The sequence below is a fragment of the Nomia melanderi genome, chromosome 3 (genome assembly GCF_051020985.1).
Source record: "Nomia melanderi isolate GNS246 chromosome 3, iyNomMela1, whole genome shotgun sequence".
Classification (NCBI taxonomy): domain Eukaryota; kingdom Metazoa; phylum Arthropoda; class Insecta; order Hymenoptera; family Halictidae; genus Nomia; species Nomia melanderi.
In genome coordinates, this window is record NC_135001.1 from 507,406 (window position 1) to 524,148 (window position 16,743).

The window sequence follows — 16,743 nt, forward strand, 5'->3', positions numbered from 1 at the left end:
TGATAATCGAGATTTGCCCACGCAACGATTGAAACGTTTATTTCGTTAGAAGTGTGTCGTTAAGTAATAGTACTGTTTATTCTACTGTTTTCATAGTATTTCGTTAAACATTCTTTATTTCTCGTTATTAATCAACTTCTACGTAGATCAAATGATTCTTATATCTTTCGTCTTGTATAAAGTGAAATATTCGGTCTCTTGGATTTCGTTGCAACGGTTACACTGCACGAGCCAACATTTGAAACAGACGTAACCGTGTTCTGCCAGTATTATTTAACGGTATCCAACTGTTTCATTAAACAAATAGACTGCACTATACATTCAAATTATTCTCGTAATAGAGACAATATTTCTTGAGTTACTTTCCCCCTAATCTGCAATATTTTATTTTACATGATTATATACGCTATTATCAATATGAAGGAATTCAGAAACTTAAATCTTCCAACATACTGAATTCAGAAAAACGAAACTAGAAACCTGTTATCGACAATTTCACTTCATTTATTACAATAATTCCAATTCATTTACTCTCTAAATAAATCTAAACTCCAATCCTTATTCCAATTTCAACAACAAAAAGGAAACTTATACTTTAACTATAATTAAACAAAATCAAAGACTGAAGGGGTCAAGAAGTAACTACTTAAATTTCTTCACGCGACCTATATACTTGAATGTATTATAATCGCTAAAGTAATCCCACAGAAAAATGTCAAAAATAATCTAGAGCTCGAGAAACACTTGAAATATTCTGTATCGCCAGTGCATGTAACACGTTCTTATTATAAATTGTGCTCGTAACCAAAAGTGGTATCGAATACTATGAAAACCTTCTACGCCCGTTACAAAAGAGAAAAAGGAGACCATTCTTCTGTCAACCGATTTCAAACTATAATCTCGTTTCAGTCGGTTCGTCAACTTTCGTTTTCCTTGTAAAACTTGCTGCGCCTTATCTTAACACAAATACAGCGAGAAGTTACCCAAAATCCCTATGTATCTTCAACGAAAATCAACCCCTTGTCCTGATTACTTTCCTAATTGCGCTCCACAAATATACTTAATTGTTCATAGTTCATTATAGAAGGAAAATTCTACACATACTCTATGTCGTTTAATTAACGTTTACTCAGAAGTATCATAATTAATAATAGAAAAATAATATTCAATTCGGACCCGGGAGAATTGAATGATATTTGTTAAATTTTATTTGAAATCTTCACGGGTCTGACACGATATTGGCAAGGGGTTAAACATCAGAAAATAAATCTAATTAAATCAACGAAAATTTCGAATTAATCGAAAACCTCTAACGGTAATCAACGAGTTCAGCTTCGAAAAGAAAACGAGACAATCCCGATACAACGTGACTGTACAATAGAAAACACCGTTCAATTTCCAAAAAAAAAGCAGCGAAAACTAGAAGAACAGGCAGCCTAAACATGGCGATGCGAAACGGAAGATCGATCGTTGAAACAAGACACCGCGTTTCGAACAGATCCAAGAAAAGCAACATACTTCCGGAACCGCGGACGGAAACAAAATGGCGGCGCACTTTGACGTTCTCTACGAGGTACAATAATTCCCGAACACTTTGTCCCGAGATCAAGCCTCGAATTTCAAAACCATTCGAAACCCTCTGAAAAACGCGAAACAGAAATCTTCACTGAAGAAGGATGGAATCTCAAATCCGAAACTGGAGCAAACCGTATATACTTAACCCTTTGCACTCGTAAGTTTTTCACTAGAGATATTCTAACATTCTAGAAAAAGACTTGTTCTTCGAGATCTTTAGAAATTCGAAGAGAAATCACGTGCACATCGAGGAACAAAGCTTATCTGAATATTTCTCAATTTAACAAATTAACAAATTAACAAATTTCTCAAACTTCCTCGAAAGTATAATAAATACCAAATCTTATAGTTTTACCGTATGGAGTCAGGTGAGAGTCACCTCTCGAGTGCGAAGGGTCAAACTCCCCGAAGAAAGAGAATTCCAAAAAATTCCGAAAAATCAAAAAAAGAAGAAATATCTTCGAAATTCGAATTCCGTTAGCGGCACACTTCGCGACAAATCGGAAAGCGGTCGGCCGGCGAGCTGCCGATACTATCGAGAGGCTAACCGCCGCGACGTTGCTGGTTCTGTTAACACCTTTGTACAGTTGCACTGATTTCCCGACATTCAACACCAATGACGTCACCGGTTGATCAAACTCACGCTCGAAGAATTCCACTGCGTTTTTTGTGTCCACGGACGTATTTGGGTCGGGGAGGAAGTTACGGTTGGCCGCGGGGGATGCCCCGTTAGGGGGAGTCGTCGACGGCGTCGTCGAGGAGAGAAAAGAAAAAGAAAAGAAAACAAGAAAGGTTTGTATCACTGGTTCCCGTTCACTAAGGCAAAGGGTTCGCGCACAAGATCTCTTCCGTTTCAGCCGCGTGTGCGGTGTCGGTTCCTTAGCGATAGGATAAGGACTACACCTCGAAACCAATGTCAGTCACAGTTCGAGGCTCGGCTCGACGAAATCACTAGCGAATTATCAAACTGTATCCACAATTGCGTTCCGTCCCTCTGAGGAGGATGTTGGAACGATAATATTACCGGTCGGTGAACAATCACTTCGATTCCTCTCTCTCTTTCTCTCTCTCTCTCTCTCTCTCTCTCTCTCTCTCTCTCTCTCTCTCTCTCTCTCTCTCTCTTTCTCTCTCTCTCTTTCTCTCTTTCTCAGATTTGCCCGATTACTCTTTTTACCTAACCAATCCTCCTCGTGACAAGAGAACAGAGTTTGCAAGACTGGATAGGTGTCACTAGGCACAGGCTCGACCGAGATCTCGAAGGGAATCCCCTAGGCTCTTCTCACAGCCACGATTCCCGTTCTGCGAAATAGTTCTCTACCGTTTTCGGTCAGCCGAATAAAACGATCTTTCTCGTGTCTCCGGTATATCCTCGGCGCTCGTAATTAAACGTACAGTCTCCGTTTTCTCTCTCTACCTTTCTTTCTCTCTCTCTCTCTCTCTCTCTCTCTCTCTCACTCTCTCTCTCTCTCTCTCTCTCTCGTTGTGTGTGTCTGTGTCCCGACGTCCGAGCTATCTCGCGTTAGTGTCGCGACGTGGTCAGAGGGAAGCGAAAAGAGAAAAGAAAAAAAAAAATATGTTGGTGAAACAATCGGACGAACACCGACGTGCTGCACTTACGTTAGAGAGCCGTTCTGTCGGGGAAACGAGCGGGGGCTCCCAATATAAGCGCGTGCAACGTGATCCTAGAATATAACGAGCCTGCGGATTCGCCGGCGGCGCGAGCCAATACGGGACCGTGTTAGTTCCTGGGCCAATCTACCTTTTTAGGTGGAGATGATACCAAAAGTGTGACAAGGGGTGGTCACGGAAAGCTACAACCGCCTCGCTTAGCTGAGTGAGATGAAAATAGACGTCGGAGCGAGACAGGGAGAGCTACTTTCGACAGGCGAGCTTTCTGGCGCATCCGTTTCGCCTGATGGCCATCCCCTGCTGTCCCTTTGCCTCCTGGCTTGCCCTGGACACCTGACTTAATCCTGAACGATCCTCTATATCGGTGCAACGAAAGGATAACGTTATTTGGTCAGTATGATGATCGGTCTTGCCGAGCAGTCACGCGTCGGAACAGGCAGGTTTTTCAGCCGCTCCAAGATCACCAGTCCACGTGGAAGACGCACGTGCTTGATGATACCAGCTGCGAGCATCTTCGATGAGCAAATTGCTCCGACTTCCTTCTTGGCCGGGACGCTAAAAGAATTAAGTAGAACCTCGAATTTTATCTAATATGCAGGCATTCCACGCGTTTCAAGTATACCTCAAGGACGTTCGAGTGCGTGCAGTGGCGCTCATAAATATCCCGGCGACTTTTAAACCTTTAGGAACCGTTGGTCTTGGAAAATTCAAGCCTTTCGAGGGATATCGTTATAGTTCGGTATTATTTGATGTAGAGAGGTTATGTACTTGGTTATGCTTTGGTTTCAGAGCTTCGCTAGCGGCGCTTATTTCGGTGACGGTCTCTTTAATTTTAATATTTTCTCTGATTTAATCAATCTTCTAATGGCAATATTGGAAAAATGAAACTGGAACGAGTCATTCAGTTCCTAAATATAATGTAGTTTACCATTTCTAATGGCAATGTCTGTGGGGTTCATTTCATTTTCATTATGCAGAGAAAAATGAAACTGAAACGGGACACTGAGTTCCGAAATATAATGTAGTTTATCATTTCTAATGACAATATCTATAGGATTCATTTCATTTTCATTATGCTAAGAAAAATGAAACTAGAACGAGTCATGGAGTTCGCAAAAATAATGTCGTAGTTTATCATTTCTAATAACAATATTTATAGGAATAATTGGTGGCGAATGTTAATCGTGATGGTTGATATACGGTTTTATTATTGGTTTGGTTATCGGTGATTGATTTGGAAAAGACTATGGCGTTTGGAATGGTTTTATTGATATTCTCGCCGGTGCTTTGTTGCCGGCGTTTTGGTAATTTTGTTGGGCGCCCTACTTTCTTGCGGGAAGCGGTTTTCATCGCACTATTTGAGTCATCCCATAAGACTTTATGATTTTGACCCATTGCTTTGCGGTTTCTTTTGTAGCTAGGTGGATCGGAGACTATATATTAAGAATTTGATAGGGAAATAGGGGATCTGTGTATTAGTCTAGTTTAAACGCTGAATATTGGAAATTTAAATAGTGTCTCGATTTAAAATGAGATAAATCAGTTTTGCTATTTAGTTCGTTTTATTTAGTCGAAGAATTTCTTACAACTTTCCCGACGACTGAGAATTGATACAAAGAATGCTTGGAATCAGTGTTAATTAATTTTGTAATAATGAACCATTTATTAAAATCTCTGTTTAAAGATTTATTTATACAATTCTATCGTATGAAAGAGAAATTATATGTTCAATGTGAAGATAATTGTTTATGATTTTATTTTAATTGTATTTGATACACCCTTTAATGTTTCCTCCAATTTCTGTTGTTTTTTTGTCAGTTTTTGAAAATTTGTTGCTTGAAAGTAGGATATAGTCTCGATAGAACCGAAAACAGTAGTATTTTCGATTTTACGTTCTATTGTATTGTGTTTTATGCCAGTTATTCTAATGTGATGATATTTTTCGATTTTATTAGTTTCTTATCATTCGAGACGTACAATTTCGAAATAGAGAGCAGGGTTTGTGATGTAGATATGTAGGACAAGGCGTGCGAAAGTTTTTATATCGATATTAATAATAAATTATATATAAACAACAATTGGAATTATTCTATTATTTATATTTTATTATTTTGCATTCTATTATCATTATATTATTATTATTATTATTATTATTATTATTATTATTATTATTATTATTATTATTATTATATTATCAATATTATTGTAACACAAATATAAATGATAATGTATAATACAATTGTGTTACATATACAATTTATAACATTTGGTTTTTGATGACTGCATTCAATTCAGTTTTTTCATTACACCATCCATAAATCGCAACATGGAAATCGACTTATTTAGAAACTAGTTGTGCGATAATATTTTATTTACTTATCATTCAAATCAAAGCTTTTAGGTGAACGTCAGGAAACTAGCATTTCGATTCTATTGAAATTCTTCCCTGCAGCGTAATAAGTGATCTAAAAAAATGAACAGGAAATTACGTAACTTCAGAATAATGATATTGTGCATGCGTTATTTAGTTGACAATTGTTTTTGCCAAACAATTTGGAACATGCTCTATGATCTTCTAAAAATACTGTACGTCAGTACATTTCAGTTTTCGAACGAGAAAGTATCATCGAAAATTAGGTTTAAACTGCGATTAGAGCTAATCCAACACAAGACACTTAAAATCTAACAGCTGATACTCGAAAAAATCCCAATAGTGTTGATAATCCTATTATAGATTTCATAATCCAATCATTTTATAATGAATAAATACAAACTTCGTCATTCTCATCTTGCCTTTATTCAAAAAATTTACAGAGATTACAATATATGTACATTCATGAAACTCCAAAGACTAAAAACTTTAACAATAATATAAAAAGGAAAGGTGTTCAGCACGCATTCTAACAATTAAATTCTTATTTATAAGTCGACAAACAATAACATCGAATAACCTCGATAATATAGTTAGTATAGTTAGTAGTATACTATTAATAATAATAAAATTGAATAATTTAATAATAATAGAATTATTATTAATAACCGTATATGTACAAGCTACCAACGAAACACTAATGAATCTCAATAATTTCTAAATAACTGTTACCAGTGACCACTAGTACATAACACATCACTATACCCTAATTTCAATTGCACTGATTGCTCTACATGCATCACTCAGGCATCACTGTAAATTTGGCCCCTCGAGTGTCCCTGTAAAATGTATTATCTTGTATCTGTTAATAATCGCGCGACAAACGATCGCATGAAATTATACCAGTGATAACACTAATACAATCATAAGTGCCAAATTTGCAAACGAAATTTACAGTGGCAGCGTATCAACGTAAAATTCAATTCAGTCTCGGTTAGCTGAATAAATGAATGCTCGGCACTATGCGAGAAAAGTAAATGTCACGTCAACGTCTCGAATACCATTGACAGTTTATTGTGTACGCAGTAGTCATAGCGCGTGGTATAGCCAGACTTGGAAAGCAGTGAATCTGTCGTGAGCCGAGTCTCACCGCGTTTCTTTATGAAATATAATAACCCTACAATTCTGCTAAATATATACACTAGTGTATGTTCATGATCTCTAGAGAATCATTTCTACAAAGGTTTATTAAAAAAAAAAAAAAGATATTCGAGTCTGATTAAATTTTTAATGTAAAAATTATATTCTTCTGATTTTATATATATTTTGTACATATTTTCAATTTATTCATGGAAATCACTATTCAAACGAGTAATTCTAATTAAATACTTTAAATTTCTACAAACGTTTATTAAAACAGAGAAATTAGTCTGATTAAATTTTTAATATAGAAATAATATTGATCTGATTTTACATATATTTTGTATATATTTTTGTATACATTTTCCATTAATTCGTGGAAATCGCTATTCAAACGATTAGTTGTAATTAAATACTCGTAATTAAATATTAATTTATATTATTTGAAATACTATATATTTTTAAGAATGTTACAGATTTAATAAGCAATCAGTACACTCGTGATTGAAGGAGGTCTACACTTGTCGGTTAAGATTCATTAGAAAAAGTCTTTGTAGAGTTTTTTAGTGAGAGTTTCTATAATTACTCGATGTAATTTTGGAACGTTCGAGGGAAATAACATTTGAAAGTGGTCTATTAATTGTTATGTAAATATTTCGTGTATTTTATAATCCTGAATGCAAATCGTATGTTTCATAGATTTTGGCATAGGTTGTAAAGTTTCCTTCCGCTTAGAATTATAATTATCGTACTGTTTTTCATATATATCTGTTCGGCCTCGTGATTCATAGGCTCAAACATGCAGTACCTCTTTTACCGTGCGAATCTTCTCTCGCGTAGAATAAATGCAGACAATGGTTAAACGTTGCAAGTGAAGCAAAGTACGTTTCTGCAAGTGTTAATTAAAATAACATTACAATTGTAAATGGAAAAGTTTGACACTGTTTCCAAAATAAAATTACAATTCCAAATGGAAAAGTTTGACACTGTTTCTAAAATAAACAATTTAACATTATTTATAAAATAAGATTACATCGAATCAGAATATTTAGCAGTATAAGTGACTAAATAATGGCGTAACTTGAAAGCTGAATTTCTTAAATTTCTAAAAATTAAATGGGACAGTAAATTATAAGCTTGATTTTATTCATTTTAACACCATTTGCCATTGATTACTTTTAATTACTTTTAAGTAACGTTATACAGAATCTTTGAAATTGTCATGGCAGACGTGTTGACACTAGATTTACGGAACGAGTCGATTTGCCTCGTATCGAATTTTATAAACATTATTTGGTAAATAATTTGGGTCGACTAATTTCAGTTTTTGTTTCACAATTATCGACACCTTCAAAGCATATTCAAAATGATTTCAAAAATAAATAGTTCCACTTAAATCCTACAATAAATACCTAAAGAAATTGAAAACAAGCTATCATTACAATTTTTATAGAGATTACATATCAATCACATTAAATCTTCATTAACTTGTCCTTAATTAAGTCCACCAGAGTCGATTTTCTGTAACACTAAAACTACTACTCGAGTCAAACTGAGCAACCTCAGAATGTTTATTCCGAAATTTATCTTAAATGGCTTAAATGGCTTAAATGGCCTCTGAAACTTAAACTTATCTTAAACTTCTTTTCCAAGTTTAGTCGTATATTGTAAATTAACTTTTCGATTTCCTATAACGATTATAAGCTACAGAAAATATCCAAAATTCAATCGGGGACAAATTATTAAACTAAGAAAATAATTTTAACTTAAAACTTCAAGTGATATCTCTGAACACCTTCAGTAGAAATTAGTATGAAATCACAAAATATTTTCGCAAAGGACTAAATTAAATCTATCCATCCATACAGATACAATATTAAAACACCCTTCTAATCCCAAAAATCCTATTATTCTAATATTCATAAAAAATCACAAATAAATCACTCTAATTACAACCACTTAAGCGGCCAATAAACGAGCCGCATAGTCGCGTTGATTACCGGAGGATCGAGTAATCGATCATCCCCGGCGAGTGCCAATTATTTCAATGAAATTTTCGGTAACTCCGATCGGCAGCAATCGAAGGTAGGAACGTACATACGAACAGTCAGGAATACCCGTCTTTGCCTGTCTATTAATACATCGCGGCACCGAAATCACTCGCGGTCCCTCGTGGCATCTGTGCTCGTCGTAAGAAACACGAGCGAAGTTTCTAGGACGGACTCGCTACGAATCAATAAACAGAAAAAATCTCGTCGATTTGTTACGGCGTTTTCCTCGTGAGTTACATTACTCCCAAACTAGTACGTGCCGTAGCCAGCGTAAAACAGGGAGAAAGAAATTGTCACGTTTCTTCTTACCTTGGCGGAATGCAACTATTCTGTTTTGGGCCCTGGGCCCATTCTTATAGCGTTTTACAAATGGTGGCAGGGCTGGTGACTCGATATCCGAATATTATGACGACTAGTTGCTTTCGATAGGGAAATCCTAACATTGCAGCTAAAAGAGTACATTCCAACAATGTTTCCACCATTTTACACCTACAAAATCCTACCTTCCCATACGTTTCAATGACCATCTCCCCTAGAATCTTACCCACGTCCTCGTTCACTGGCAATCGCCTGTAGTTACCATTACGACACAAATTTGCAGAAAACAGACACAGGATTCTTCTTACTCGATAATACTCGATATAAAATAACCTTAGCGAAGGTAAAGTCAAACGCTGGTCGTCCACGGTTTATTAATCGGTACCGTTTTAACACTAGAACTACCAAGCACTTAAACTGACTTTTCAATTGGCTTATATTTCAGTGTAAGTACTACTAAATCGACTTCTTTAACGATTTCTCACAGAAGCATCTGTACTTTTTGAATAAGTGCAACAGAAGAAATCTGGAATGGGTCATTTTGACCCATCTGGTAGTTCTAGTGTTAAGGGAAAGCAGCTCCAAGTCCCGAGACACAAAAAACAGAGTGAAAGCAACGCTGACAAGAGGGTCTCCTAAACACAACGCCTTCTCAAGTCTAAAATTGCAGCTAAAAGACTACATTCCAACAAGTTTCCACCATTATTTTACACCTAGAAAATTCTACCTTACCATATGTGTACGTATTTGAACACATGATCATCTCCCCTACAATCCTTTGTCATTCACCGACAATCGCTTGTAGTTACCATTACGACACAAATGTCCAGAAAGTAGACAGAATTCTTCTTACTCGATAATACCCAATGTAAGATCATCTTAGTAAAGGAAAAGTCGAACGTTGGTCCTCTGCGTACCGTCGATCGGTGCCACCTTAACACTAGAACTACCAGAAAGGTGAAAATGACCCATTGCTGATTGCTTCTTTAACCCTAATCGGACCACGATGCGACTTTGAGTGACATTTGAACTTTTTCCTTAAATTTCTTGATTATTTCATATTGCGTTTCCAAAAGTTTTTCTGGCCTTTGAAAATTTGGACCCTATAAACAAAGAGAATAACATTTTAATCATTTCTTTTATTTTCATTCACTAATGAGTCAGTCACTACTGAGAGTCACGGTTAGGGTTAATAAATACACGGTTAGAAGTTTTAGAAAGAAATTTGGAAAAGTCAGTTTAAGTGGTTGGTAGTTCCAGTGTTGAATAAAGATACAAATACACCTGTGCTTGTTCTCAAAACCTTCCAATCACACACTATGTACGAGTTGATGAGAATGTATGAGAAATCACGCAACGACACCTTACCGTTCCGCGGCGAACGCTTTCGTATTTATTATCATTCGAAGATAATAATTGGAAATAACATTCCCGTGGCTGCGCGCGTTGCGCGAAACCGACGGATTGACAAGAGCACAGTCGTTTACCTTTAGGAACTAAATAAACGAGTCGCGTGCGAGCCAACGATTTCTTTATTACTAGACTTAAATCTAAATGCTCGACGTTTATCTTTTCTCTTTGAAAAATAAGCTCGTCCGATGATATTGTTCCTTCCCTTTCAGTGCTCGCTCGTAACGTTAATTCTGGATTATTGTACCTTTTAACGCTAGAACTACCAGATGGCTCAGAATGACCCATTCTTGATTTCTTCTTTTATAATTACCGGAAAGGTACAAATGCTTCTCTGAGAAATAGTTAAAGAAGCTGATTTAGTGATGCCTACATTGAAATATAAGTCGATTGAAATCTTAATGAATAGAGAATTAGAAGTTTTATAAAGAAATTTGGAAAATTCAGTTTAAGTGCTTGGTAGCTCTAGTGTTAAGAAAGTTAAGAAAGTTTGGTTTTGAGAATTTCACTGGTTTGGGGATGTTTGAGCTCTGTGTTGTAACACGATCACTGGCTGGAAGATTGCTCGAGAAGAATTAGAGTTTGTATGATTGATGGCGAATGGAAATTGATTAACCCTTTGCACATGGAAGTATTTCGTTAGAGACATTTTAAATTTTCCAATTATAAACATTCTTTTTAATGAACTCCAAAAGAAATCGCGAGTGAATTGAGGAATGAAGATTTTTTATCTCAATGTTTCACACACCGATGCATTATACACAGTTCAATGTTAACCCTAATCGTACCACGTGTTTTTCTAACGAATCACACTACGATGTGACTCTCATTCACATATGAAAATAAAAGGAATGATTAAAATGTTATTGTTTTTGTTTATAAGCCCAAATTTTCAAAGCCCAAACAAGGGTTAATTGTATGAAATTTGATAGTTTTACTGCGTGAAATTAAGCGATGAGAGTCACCTCTCGAAAGGGTTTATTTCAAAATTAAACAGTGCCCCAAAACAAACTGAATTTATAGTTTACTCACCGAAACGATGATTATTTGAAAATATTTCTATATTGTAAATAATGTTTTCTAATACTGTTAAGTGAACATTATTCGCACGAATTATCGTTAGAAACGAAACGGTCATATTGTGTTTTTTCAACTTTTAGAAAGTCAAGATTCTTCTTAATAATTCCCCCACTATCTTCCTTATATCTCGTACATCGAACAAAATTCGGCTCGTTCGATACGTCACCACGAAAATTCATGTTCAAGTTTACGTGAAAAATAGTGTCACCCGAATTTCGGTGACGTGGCAGTCAAACTGTTAACACGTTGACTGCCACGGTGGTCACCGATGACCGGAGCTTCCGAATAACTTGAAAACAATTACACCTCGTAATATAACTGGCATCCAAGAAAAATGTTCAACAGCGTAAATAAATGGATAATAATGTAACTTAAGAATTGTAATACCAAATAATTGATAATCATTTCTTTTTATTTTCATTATACAAGAAAAAATGACACATAAAACCCTGAAATTTTTCGTGGCAATCAACGTGTTAATTATACAATCCTGTGTATGATAGAGTGCAATGTATTGTAAATAATGTTACCTAATACTGTTAGGTTAACATTATTTCGAACGAATTATCGTTGAAAATGAAACGGTCATATTGCGTTTTTTCAAGTTTTTTTATTTATATACCTCAACATCTATTAGTGATCCATCGGAGATAAGTGCACCGTGATCTACAAGATTAATAAGATAAGCAGCTTGTACGAAGTGTCAGATGATCAGCGCCGTTTGAAGTAGTGCCAAAATTATTGGCTTCATATTGAAATGTTGAAGGAAGCATTTACGCTGCACAATTTATAGAATCTGGTGGAATTCGGGAGATATTTTTATTGCTCTGCTTTCAAGGTTGCCACGCGGCCATCCTGATTCTTCTAATGAAATGCAGTGCTCTAATAACGGTAACACGTTTGGAACCTAATGAAAAGAGGTATCTGTAATTTTCTCTGATATACTGTTAACGTATACGAATGCGAAACACTGTATGAATACTGTTGTTATAGAGAATATTAATTATTTATTACTCGTTAATTTTTATATACCATCTAGATAAATTCGTCGCTGTTAATCCTTTCATATAGCGAAATTAGGGAATAATGTTAAACTTTGTATAACGCATCAATTTGTGCAATATATGAAGTATTGAAATAGCTTTGTTCTTTAATTTATATATAATTTCTTATTAAGTTAGTTTTCAAAAACATGTCGTTTGCATCTCATCAGAAAATATTGAACATTCTTAGTTAAAAATGTTCGAGTGCAAAAGGTTAATCATGAATAGTTTATTGCTTAAATGGTTTAAAACTCAAAATCAATTTGCAATAACAATGACTAATGCAATTATTTTGACAATCTGATTGACTATTTCAATCATTTTGAAATTAACATGAAATGTATTAATTTCAAAAATTACGGGACTCATAAATTTACGTTATAAGACATGAACGATCATGATGGAAATGAGCGTAGTGGACATCCTTCTGCGGTCTGTGCTTACGAACAACGGCCCGTTTTACGGACTACGTTGAACTCGCGTTTCACGAATCAAGTTACTTATGTAGGTTGCTGGAGATCTAACTAATTCTGGAAACAGTCGTGTACTGAAAGCTTATAAACAAATTATGAGATAAAATTTGAAATATTAATCTAAAATTTAAAATATTAATATATCGAATTTATAATGTTTAAGAATTTAATGAGAAATTGTATTGATATCAGTATGAAAGTATTTTATTTTATTACGAGTAAGAACGATTAATAAAACCATTGTTATTTTAGCTGAAAGCTAGGTATAATATTTATTTAGTTACGTTATTAACACGTTCGCGAACGTAAATGCTATAACATTCATCTTCATTGTGATGCCAGATGACTTAGATGCTATAACATTCACATTTATAAGTCATATTATTACGCATTTAATTCTAATAGCCTTAATTTTCTAAAATTGTCACGCACTTTAACTCTCGGAGAACAGAATTTGCATTTTTTCTATTTTTGCAGCTCAGTAACATTTTTACTGTCCACAAATGTTTTAAAGAATACTTTCAGTCAGATTCATTTTCCATAATGAATCTATTAATTTAGTAAAACATGTTTAAGATTCCTGTGTCAGGTTTAAATCACATGATTCTGGGTTAATATTAAAATTTTATATGAACCATGTCTCATATAGAACTTTTCTATTATTTATTATATTACTATCAACATTAATAGTATTATCATTTAATTTCTCATCAAATATATAAAATTCCCATTGATTTAATACATGCTTCCAACATGTAATTGCATGCCTAATTATCTGTTAGTATTTATTTAATTCTATTATCTATAAAAAAAATTTATAAATAATCTAATTTTAGTATGTGAAGAAAGCAATTGTTGTATTATGTAAGCCAGAATGAGATAACAATTAACACGTTAAGTGTCCAGCTTGATTTGCTTGGCGTTCTGTTCAGGCCCAGACGCGGCCGTCACCGCTGACGGACGAGTCGAAATATCGGCTTGAGGACCGGAGTTTCCTCAATGTTATAATAATAATTCCGGAATATTAGGTTCAAAGATGGCAAAGAATTTAACACAAAAAGTTAGCACCTTCTGCGATGAATGTAAAAGCAAACCACACCTCTGTTTACCCTGTTTTAATAAGCTACATTAACTTTTTTTACATATTATATTCTTTTTTTTCAAGCCTTGACTGAACAAAAACCGATGTCGTCTAATATGTCGTCCGGGTCGTCCGTCTAGGGACCGGCGTGGCGTTTAACGTGTTAAGCAAGTGTTGGCTTTGTTTTCAAATTATTAGTGATCAAAGTCCGCCAATGGCATTGCATGAGTCAGCTCTCTGTCTTCGTCTCTCGTGTGGTACGTCATACTCCACTCCTATATTACTGACCTGCCTCACGCGCGCCATTATTGGCGTCACTATCCTCACAATTCGTGGAAATTTTTAATCGTTAATAACTTGAAAACTAAGAGGAAATCGTGATTTTCGTATTCTGGATTTTCGCTTTATACTCTCAGAAAGAATCATTCTTTCAATTTTCTCCTATTTATCAACGAATGTTTATACAGATATTCGTACAATGATACTTTTACAACAATAAATTCGGAATGGTATTAATGGTTAAATAAAAAGAATACGAAGTGTTGACTATAAATTTTCGGATGCTTAAAAGGAAAATTTATGTACCAATAATTTTCAAGATTGTTAGTAGATTTTTAGTATAAATGGAAATTAATATATATTTATTGAATCTTCAGAATTTGTAACCTTTTGCAAAGTTGTGTTACTTTGTAAATTCATATTTATATTTCAGATTGAGTGTTGGTCAATATTTACATTACTGGTGCACTGTCTTTTTATTTAAAAATATATCAAAATGAAGGAGACAGTCTATTCTTATTTACAATAATTAATAAGACCGTGCACCAGTAATGTAAATATTGACCTTAATAAAAGATGACCAACATAAATTGTTATTTAAAAATATATAAAAATAAAGGAGGCAGTCTATTTCTATTCACAATAATTATTAATTTTTATATATATTTTGCTTCAATATTTCTGTTAAACGACAACATTAAACCAAACAACGTCATTTTAACAACGTAATCAGAGAAAGGTACATCTGCCAGCTTGTTGGGATAATTTATGTCAGTCCCTCGTCATTTTATACAGCCAGTATTTCAACTTTGCAATGAAGATACCGTAATGGTGTTCATTCAAATCGCTGCCAAGGAAGCACACTGCATGATTTTTCCACTTAGATGTAGAATGAAGAAATGAAATTTAAACTCGATGTTTAATGCTTCCTGTTGAAAGCTCGAATTGCTACCAAGCAGATCTTCGGAGAGTAATAGTTACTGGTACACGCACAGAAGAGGGTGGATAAACCTAAGTTTGAAAATGATAGCACAAATCTCTGCCAAGAGATATTTTAAAACGTACATAAGAATTTTCATTTTGCTTCTTATGCTACTACGTCTGTTGCTCTTCTACTTTGCTTCAGCCTCGTGGTCTCCTTAAATAGACCTTGGTTTTTCCTAATACGCATGCGTCACGTTACTAGGGCCTCCAACCCGGCGCATGCGCGAGATCCATCGCGTTACTATACGAGGGACTTAGTAGATACGCGCATGCGTATAGAAAGTCTTACATAACCAAAGTTAAAGTAAATTGATATTAATATTTAAAAGTGAATTTTTTGTTGCCTCAAAATGTTGTTATATGAACATGAGTTTGAATTAGTTTAAATTTTAGCTTATGTATTACTTAATCAGCTTCTTTAGTCATTTGTAAAAGTATTCGCACCTTTTCAGTAATCACCAAAGAAACAAACAAACAAAATGGGTCATTTTGAGCCATCTGATACTTCTACTGTTAAATACTCGCAAGTTCTAGTATTAGTACACTTTGACTGGCAAGTAAACACTCGTCAAAAATCATATGCAGTCGAATTATCAAGTTGATGTTCTTCATTAAGCAGAAACTAAGAAGTCAAGATTTTTCTAATTCGAATAATTGCTCTATCTTCCTTATATCTCGTACATCCGAAAAAATTCGGTTCGTTCGATACGTCACCAAAAAATTTTAGTAAAAAGTTCAAATGTCACTTAAAGTCACATCGTGGTCCGATTGAGGTTAATTATCAAATTTGATAGTTTTACTGCGTAAAATTAAGTGGTGAAAGTCACCTCTCGAGTGAAAAATGTATAATTTCGAAATTAAACCGATGACCCACACAAATTGAATTTATAGTTTACTCGATAAAACGATGATTATTTGACAATATTTCTATATTGTAAATAATGTTACCTAATACTGTTAAGTGAACATTATTCGCACGAATTATCGTTAGAAACGAAACGGTCATATTGCGTTTTTCCAACTTTTAGAAAGTCAAGATTCTTCTTAATAATTCCCCCACTATCTTCCTTATATCCCACACATCCAACAAACATCCAAAATTCGGTTCGTTCGATACGTCACCAAGAAACTTCACGTTCAAGTTTGCGTGAAAAATAGTGTCACCTGAATTTCGGTAACGTGGCAGTCAAACTGTTAATTATACAATCCCATGTATGACAGAATGCAATGTATTTTAAATAATGTTACCTAATACTGTTAGGTGAACATCATTTCGCTCGAATTATCGTTGGAAACGAAACGATCATAT

The 16,743-nt window shown here is 34.7% G+C and overlaps 1 protein-coding gene and 1 long non-coding RNA gene across 32 annotated transcripts in view; both read right to left on the reverse strand.

Annotated features, from left to right (window-relative positions):
• Positions 1-3,227, reverse strand: part of Mhc (myosin heavy chain) — a 66,188-nt gene extending 62,961 nt beyond the window's left edge. For 29 of the 31 annotated variants that reach the window (XM_031987853.2, XM_031987857.2, XM_031987837.2 and 26 more), the window contains exon 1: positions 3,193-3,227. The gene's annotated coding sequence lies outside the window, so the exon portion shown is untranslated. Of the gene's footprint in view, positions 1-1,930; positions 2,095-2,749; positions 2,912-3,192 lie in introns of those variants that run through there. The other 2 variants (XM_076366119.1, XM_031987826.2) reach the window with 2 other exon arrangements.
• A 3,844-nt stretch (positions 3,228-7,071) lies between these two features.
• On the reverse strand, positions 7,072-15,552 carry LOC116431858 (uncharacterized). Its single transcript, XR_004236020.2, has 3 exons — positions 15,275-15,552; positions 12,197-12,481; positions 7,072-10,187 (listed from the first exon to the last, which is right to left on the reverse strand). It is a non-coding gene; the product is annotated as an uncharacterized LOC116431858 (long non-coding RNA).
• Positions 15,553-16,743: the final 1,191 nt, after the last annotated feature.